The sequence below is a fragment of the Triticum dicoccoides genome, chromosome 6A (genome assembly GCF_002162155.2).
Source record: "Triticum dicoccoides isolate Atlit2015 ecotype Zavitan chromosome 6A, WEW_v2.0, whole genome shotgun sequence".
NCBI lineage: Eukaryota > Viridiplantae > Streptophyta > Magnoliopsida > Poales > Poaceae > Triticum > Triticum dicoccoides.
In genome coordinates, this window is record NC_041390.1 from 308,612,017 (window position 1) to 308,620,612 (window position 8,596).

The window sequence follows — 8,596 nt, forward strand, 5'->3', positions numbered from 1 at the left end:
CAGAAGCAACACTATATGGCTTATTATTAGGCTTCATTTGTTGCTCAAATTCTTTTGCCACAATCTGATTTTCACTCTTATGTTTCTCCTATTTTGCTTTATTAGCTCTATTAATATCATCTTTCAAAATGGAATTAGGAGTCATAGGAAGCAAAGTAATATTTTTTCCTTATGAACAAGAGTATACTGATTATTTCTACCATGGTGTACAGAATTTTTATCAAATTGCCATGGTCTACCAAGTAATAAGGAACATGCTTGCATAGGTACCACATCACAATCAACATAATCAACATATGTAGAGATACTAAAATGTACACGAACAGTATGTGTTACCTTAACCTTGCCGCTGTTGTTGAACCATTGTATGTGGTAAGGATGTGGATGTGGTCTTGTGGTGATAGATAGCTTCTCCACCATCTCCATGCTAGCCAAGTTGTTGCAGCTCCCTCCATCTATGATGACGCGAACAGAACGTTCCTTCACAACTCCCTTTGTATGGAACAAATTATGCCTCTGATTTTGCTCAGCTTGTGTCACCTGCACACTCAAAACATGTTGAGAAACTAAACATTCATACCTGTCAGCATCTTCAGCAGACATGTATTGCGTCTCATGATCAGAATCATCTCCACCGTGTTCTTCACTTGTAATAAGAGCCAAAGTCTCCTCATCATAGTCACTAGCGGACTCATACCCACCATCCTCTGTAACAATCATCACACGCTTAGATGGGCATTGTCTCGCATAATGACCTCCACCCTTGCAACGACAACAAATAATATCATGTGTTTGCCCTGTTGATGCCATGGATGAAGAAGAACTCTGTGCGGGCACAGAAGGTGTGCTCTTGGCAGATAGTGGTGGTTGTGCCTGCTTTCTTGTATCATGGTTGGCGGTGGCAGCTGACGGAGGCACCGGTGCAGCAGAACGTGTGGAAGTAGAGGATGCACGTGGTGTCCATGATGAAGGTTGACCTGCAGAAAAGTTACTTTGCGCCAATGCCTGTCGATCCTGCACTTCACGTTCAGCTTTGCAAGAAAGATGGAATAAAGGAGTAATATTATTATATTCCTTATACTCTAGAATGGTCTAAATCTCTCTATTTAATCCACCCATAAAACGTGCAAGCATAGCTTCATTCTCCTCAACAATACCACATCGAATCATGCCGGTTTGTAATTCCTGATAATATTCTTCTACAAAAAAAATTCCTTGTTTTAAGCGTTGCAATTTTTGAAGTAATTCACGTTGACAATATGGTGGAACCCAACGAGTACGCATATTAGTTTTGAAAGCAGCCCAAGTAGCTGGAATAGGATATAATCTACAATGTTCGGACCACCAAACACATGCAAAACTATTGAAAGCACAAACAGCAGCAGGAACACGTCTCTCTTCAGGATATTGTAAACATGTAAATCGTTGTTCAGTTTATAACTCCCAAGTAAGATATATATCAGGAACGTATTTACCTAGATACCCTCAAATGGTGGAAATATTCAATTTTAGTTTAGGAAGATGGTCATGATCTCGTACCTCGGGTGGTGCAGCCCTACCGTTGTGATGATATGCATGAGGACGACCTGGTGGTGGTGGTGCTGGTGGTTGTACGTAGTTCTGATTTTGATCAACCTCATCCTCGTAGTCCTCCACCTCTGCAGTAGCAGCAGGAGCTACCGAAGCATCAATAGTAGGTACAGCGGCACCAGAAGTTTGACTAGGCTCAAGGGGAATGCATTGTGCTCGTCCCACTTGATATGGAAGGCGATGTTGTTGTTGTTGTTGAGGTGCGACAGGTGAAGTGGGCGGTGGTTGTGGAAGACGCGAGCAATTCATTAAACTTGTTATCAAGCTTTGTTTCGAACGCCTTCTCAATGCCATCTATCTTCTCCATGGCCTCTTCAAATCTGTTTAGCACATCTTCCACATGTCCACTCATCATTTGCTGAAACTTATTGTGACGCCCCCGATTTGACCGTACACTAATAATACACGCAAACGTGTACGATCAAGACCAGGGACTCACGGGAAGATACCACAACACAACTCTACAAATAAAATAAGTCATACAAGCATCATATTACAAGCCAGGGCCTCGAGGGCTCGAATTCAAGAGCTCGATCATAGACGAGTCAGCGGAAGGAACAATATCTGAGTACAGACATAAGTTAAATAAGTTTTCCTTAAGAAGGCTAGCACAAACTGGGATACAGATCGAAAGAGGCGCATGCCTCCTGCCTGGGATCCTCCTAAACTACTCCTGGTCGTCGTCAGCGGGCTGCACGTTGTAGTAGGCACCTCCAGTGTAGTAGTAGTCGTCATCGACAGTGGCGTCTGGCTCCTGGACTCCAACGTCTGGTCACAGCAATCGGGTATAGGAAAGAGGAAAAGGGAGGAGCAAAGCAACCGTGAGTACTCATCCAAAGTACTCGCAAGCAAGGAACTACACTACATATGTATGGATTGGTATCAAATGAAAAAGGGGTTATCATATGTGGACTGAACTGCAGAATGCCGGAATAAGAGGGGGATAGCTAGTCCTTATCGAATACTACGCTTCTGGCCGTCTTCATCTTGCAACATGTAGAAGAGAGTAGAAGGTAAGTTCACCAAGTAACATCGCATAGCATAATCCTACCCGGCGATCCTCCCCTCGTCGCCCTGTTAGAGAGACGATCACCGGGTTGTATCTGGCACCTGGAAGGGTGTGTTTTATTAAGTATCCGGTTCTAGTTGTCATATGGTCAAAGTACAACTCCAAGTCATCATGTTACTGAAGATCACGGCTATTCAAATAGATTAACTTCCCTGCAGGGGTGCACCACATTTCCCAACACGCTCGATCCCCTTTGTCCGGACACACTTTTCTGGGTCATGCCCGGCCTCGGAAGATCAACACGTCGCAGCCCTACCTAGGCACAACAGAGAGGTCAGCACACCGGTCTAAATCCTATGGCACAGGGGTCTGGGCCCATCGCCCATTGCACACCTGCATGTTGCGAGGGCGGCCGGTGAGCAGACCTAGCCTCCCTTATACAAGAGCAGGCATTCCAGTCCAACCCGGCGTGCACCGCTCAGTCGCTGACGTCACGAAGGCTTCGGCTGATACCACGACGTCAAGTGCCCATAACTGTCCCAGCGTAGTTGGTTAGTGTGTATAGGCCAGTAGCCAGACTCAGATCAAATACCAAGATATTGTTAAGCGTGTTAATTGAAGTATCCGCGAACATCGACCAGGACCAGGCCTACCTCTCTCCTAGGTGGTCTCAACCTGCCCTGTCGCTCCGCCTCAAAGTAACAGTCGGGGGCCGTCGGGAACTCAGGCCCACCACTACCTGGATGGAGCCACCTGCCCCTTCAGCCCCCACATCAGAATCACTTGCGGGTACTCAATGAGCCGACCCGACTTTAGTCACCACCTGTATAGTATGTATATATGTAGGTATTTACCCGTGATCAACACCCGACGTGATCACGGCCCGATAGTATAGCATGGCAGACTGACAAGAATGTAGGGCCACTAATGATAATATAGCATCCTATACATAAGTATTTAGGATTGCAGGTAAGGTATCAACAGTTGTAGCAACAATGACAGGCTATGCATCAGAATAGGATTAACGGAAATCAGTAACATGCTACACTACTCTAATGCAAGCAGTAGAGAGATGGGTAGGCGATATCTGGTGATCAAGGGGAGGGCTTGCCTGGTTGCTCTGGCAAGAGAGAGGGGTCGTCAACACCGTAGTCGATCGGGGCACCAGCAGCAGCGTCAGTCTCGTAGTCTACCAGAGAGAAGAGGGGGAAGAAACAATGAATACAATGCAAACAGATGCATATTGATGTATGACATGACAAGTAGCGGTGCTAGGTGTGCCCTAATGAGTATGAGGTGATACCGGTGAAGGGGGGAAACATCCGGGAAAACATCCCAGGTGTTTCGCGTTTTCGGATAGATGAACCGGAGGGGGAAAGTTGTATGTTCTCTATGCTAAGGATGCGTGGCGGACGAACGAGTTGCGTATCCGGATTCGTCTCGTCATTCTGAGCAACTTTCATGTACAAAGTTTTTTCATCCGACCTACGGTTTATTTGAAGGAAATATGCCCTAGAGGCAATAATAAAGTTATTATTTATTTCCTTATATCATGATAAATGTTTATTATTCATGCTAGAATTGTATTAACCGAAAACATAATACATGTGTGAATACATAGACAAACAGAGTGTCACTAGTATGCCTCTACTAGACTAGCTCGTTAATCAAAGATGGTTATGTTTCCTAACCATGGACAAAGAGTTGTTATTTGATTAACGGGGTCACATCATTAGGTGAAGGATCTGATTGACATGACCCATTCCATTAGCTTAGCACCCGATCGTTTAGTATGTTGCTATTGCTTTCTTCATGACTTATACATGTTCCTATGACTATGAGATTATGCAACTCCCGTTTACCGGAGGAATACTTTGTGTGCAACCAAACGTCACAACATAACTGGGTGATTATAAAGGTGCTCTACAGGTGTCTCCAAAGGTACATGTTGGGTTGGCGTATTTCGAGATTAGGATTTGTCACTCCGATTGTCGGAGAGGTATCTCTGGGCCCTCTCGGTAATGCACATCACATAAAGCCTTGCAAGCATTGCAACTAATGAGTTAGTTGCGGGATGATGGATTATGGAACGGGTAAAGAGACTTGCCGGTAACGAGATTGAACTAGGTATAGGATACCGACGATCGAATCACGGGCAAGTAACACACCGATGACAAAGGGAACAACGTATGTTGTTATGCGGTCTGACCGATAAAAGATCTTCGTAGAATATGTAGGAGCCAATATGAGCATCCAGGTTCCGCTATTGGTTATTGACCGGAGACGTGTCTCGGTCATGTCTACATTGTTCTCGAACCCATAGGGTCCGCACGCTTAAGGTTTCGATGATAGTTATATTATGAGTTTATGCATTTTGATGTACCGAAGTTTTTTCGGAGTCCCGGATGTGATCACGGACATGACGAGGAGTCTCGAAATGGTTGAGACATAAAGATTGATATATTGGAAGCCTATATTTGGATATCGGAAGTGTTCCGGGTGAAATTGGGATTTTACCGGATTACCGGGAGGTTACCGGAACCCCCCGGGAGGTATATGGGCCTTAATGGGCCTTAGTGGAAGAGAGGAGAGGTGGCCAGGGCTGGGCCGCGCGCCCCTCCCCCCTAGTCCGAATAGGACAAGGAGAGAGGGGGCCGGCGCCCCCCTTCCTTCTCTCTCTCCTCTTTCCCACTTAACGAATCCTATTCCAACTAGGAAAGGGGGGGAATCCTACTCCCGGAGGGAGTAGGACTCCTCCTGGCACGCCCTATGATGGCCGGCCGGCCCCCCTTTTGATCCTTCATATACGGAGGCAGAGGGTACCCCTTGAGACACAAGTTGATCCACGTGATCATATTCTTAGCCGTGTGCGGTGCCCCCTTCCACCATAGTCCTAGATAATATTATAGCGGTGCTTAGGCGAAGCCCTGCAACGGTAGTACATCAAGATCGTCACCACGCCATCATGCTGACAGAACTCTTCCCCGACACTTTGCTGGATCGGAGTCCGGGGATCGTCATCGAGCTGAACGTGTGCTAGAACTCAGAGGTGCCGTAGTTTCGATGCTTGATCGGTCGGGCCGTGGAGACATATGACTACATCAACCTAACGCTTCCGTTGTCGATCTACAAGGGTACGTAGATCACACTCTCCCCTCTCGTTGCTATGCATCACCATGATCTTGCGTGTGCGTAGGAATTTTTTTGAAATTACTACGAAACCCAACAGTGGCATCCGAGCCTAGGTTTTATATGTTGATGTTATATGCACGAGTAGAACACAAGTGAGTTGTGGGCGATATAAGTCATACTGCTTACCAGCATGTCATACTTTGGTTCAGCGGTATTGTTGGACGAAGCGGCCCGGACCGACATTACGCGTACGCTTACGCGAGATCGGTTCTCCTGACGTGCTTTGCACATAGGTGGCTTGCGGGTGACAGTTTCTCCAACTTTAGTTGAGCCGAGTGTGGCTACGCACGGTCCTTGTGAAGGTTAAAACAGCACCAACTTGACAAACTATCGTTGTGGTTTTCCTACGTAGGTAAGATTGGTTCTTGCTTAAGCCCGTAGCAGCCACGTAAAACTTGCAACAACAAAGTAGAGGACGTCTAACTTGTTTTTGCAGGGCATGTTGTGATGTGATATGGTCAGGACATGATGCTAAATTTTATTGTATGAGATGATCATGTTTTGTAACCGAGTTATCGGCAACTGGCAGGAGCCATATGGTTGTCGCTTTATTGTATGCAATGCAATCGCGCTGTAATGCTTTACTTTATCACTAAGCGGTAGCGATAGTCGTGGAAGCATAAGATTGGCGAGACGACAACGATGCTATGATGGAGATCAAGGTGTCGCGCCGGTGACGATGGTGATCATGACGGTGCTTCGGAGATGGAGATCACAAGCACAAGATGATGATGGCCATATCATATCACTTATATTGATTGCATGTGATGTTTATCTTTTATGCATCTTATCTTGCTTTGATTGACGGTAGCATTATAAGATGATCTCTCACTAATTATCAAGAAGTGTTCTCCCTGAGTATGTACCGTTGCGAAAGTTCTTCGTGCTGAGACACCACGTGATGATCGGGTGTGATAGGCTCTACGTTCAAATACAACGGGTGCAAAACAGTTGCACACGCGGAATACTCAGGTTATACTTGACGAGCCAAGCATATACAGATATGGCCTCGGAACACGGAGACCGAAAGGTCGAGCGTGAATCATATAGTAGATATGATCAACATAGTGATGTTCACCAATGAAACTACTCCATCTAACGTGATGATCGGACATGGTTTAGTTGATTTGGATCACGTAATCACTTAGAGGATTAGAGGGATGTCTATCTAAGTGGGAGTTCTTTAAGTATGATTAATTGAACCTAAATTTATCATGAACTTAGTACCTGATAGTATCTTGCTTGTTTATGTATGATTGTAGATAAATGGCCTGTGCTGTTGTTCCGTTGAATTTTAATGCGTTCCTTGAGAAAGCAAAGTTGAAAGATGATGGTAGCAATTACACGGACTGGGTCCGTAACTTGAGGATTATCCTCATTGCTGCACAGAAGAATTACGTCCTGGAAGCACCGCTGGGCGCCAGGCCTGCTGCTGGAGCAACACCAGATGTTATGAACGTTTGGCAGAGCAAAGCTGATGACTACTCGATAGTTCAATGTGCCATGCTTTACGGCTTAGAACCGGGACTTCAACGACGTTTTGAACGTCATGGGGCATATGAGATGTTCCAGGAGTTGAAGTTAATATTTCAAGCAAATCCCCGGATTGAGAGATATGAAGTCTCCAATAAGTTCTATAGCTGCAAGATGGAGGAGAATAGTTCTGTCAGTGAGCATATACTCAAGATGTCTGGGTATTGTAATCACTTGATTCAACTGGGAGTTAATCTTCCGGATGATAGCATCATTGACAGAATTCTCCAATCACTTCCACCAAGCTACAAGAGCTTCGTGATGAACTATAATATGCAAGGGATGGATAAGACAATTCCCGAGCTCTTCGCAATGCTAAAGGCTGCGGAGGTAGAAATTAAGAAGGAGCATCAAGTGTTGATGGTCAATAAGACCACTAGTTTCAAGAAAAAGGGCAAAGGGAAGAAGAAGGGGAACTTCAAGAAGAACAGCAAGCAAGTTCCTTCTCGAGAAAAGAAACCCAAGTCTGGACCTAAGCCTAAAACTGAGTGCTTCTACTGCAAGCAGACTGGTCACTGGAAGCGGAACTGCCCCAAGTATTTGGCGGATAAGAAGGATGGCAAGGTGAACAAAGGTATATGTGATATACATGTTATTGATGTGTACCTTACTAATGCTCGCAGTAGCAGCTGGGTATTTGATACTGGTTTTGTTGCTAATATTTGCAACTCGAAACAGGGACTACGGATTAAGCGAAGATTGGCTAAGGACGAGGTGACGATGCGCGTGGGAAACGGTTCCAAAGTCGATGTGATTGCGGTCGGGATTAATATTAGACCTAAATAATTGTTATTTGGTGCCAGCATTAAGCATGAATATTATATCTGGATCTTGTTTGATGCGAGACGGCTATTCATTTAAATCAGAGAATAATGGTTGTTCTATTTATATGAGTAATATCTTTTATGGTCATGCACCCTTGAAGAATGGTCTATTCTTATTGAATCTCGATAGTAGTGACACACATATTCATAATGTTGAAACCAAAAGATGCAGAGTTGATAATGATGCTGCAACTTATTTGTGGCACTGCTGTTTAGGTCATATCGGTATAAAGCGGATGAAGAAACTCCATGCTGATGGACTTTTGGAACCACTTGATTATGAATCACTTGGTACTTGCGAACCGTGCCTCATGGGCAAGATGACTAAAACGCCGTTCTCCGGAACTATGGAGAGAGCAACAGATTTGTTGGAAATCATACATACAGATGTATGTGGTCCGATGAATATTGAGGCTCGTGGCGGATATCGTTATTTTCTCACCTTCAC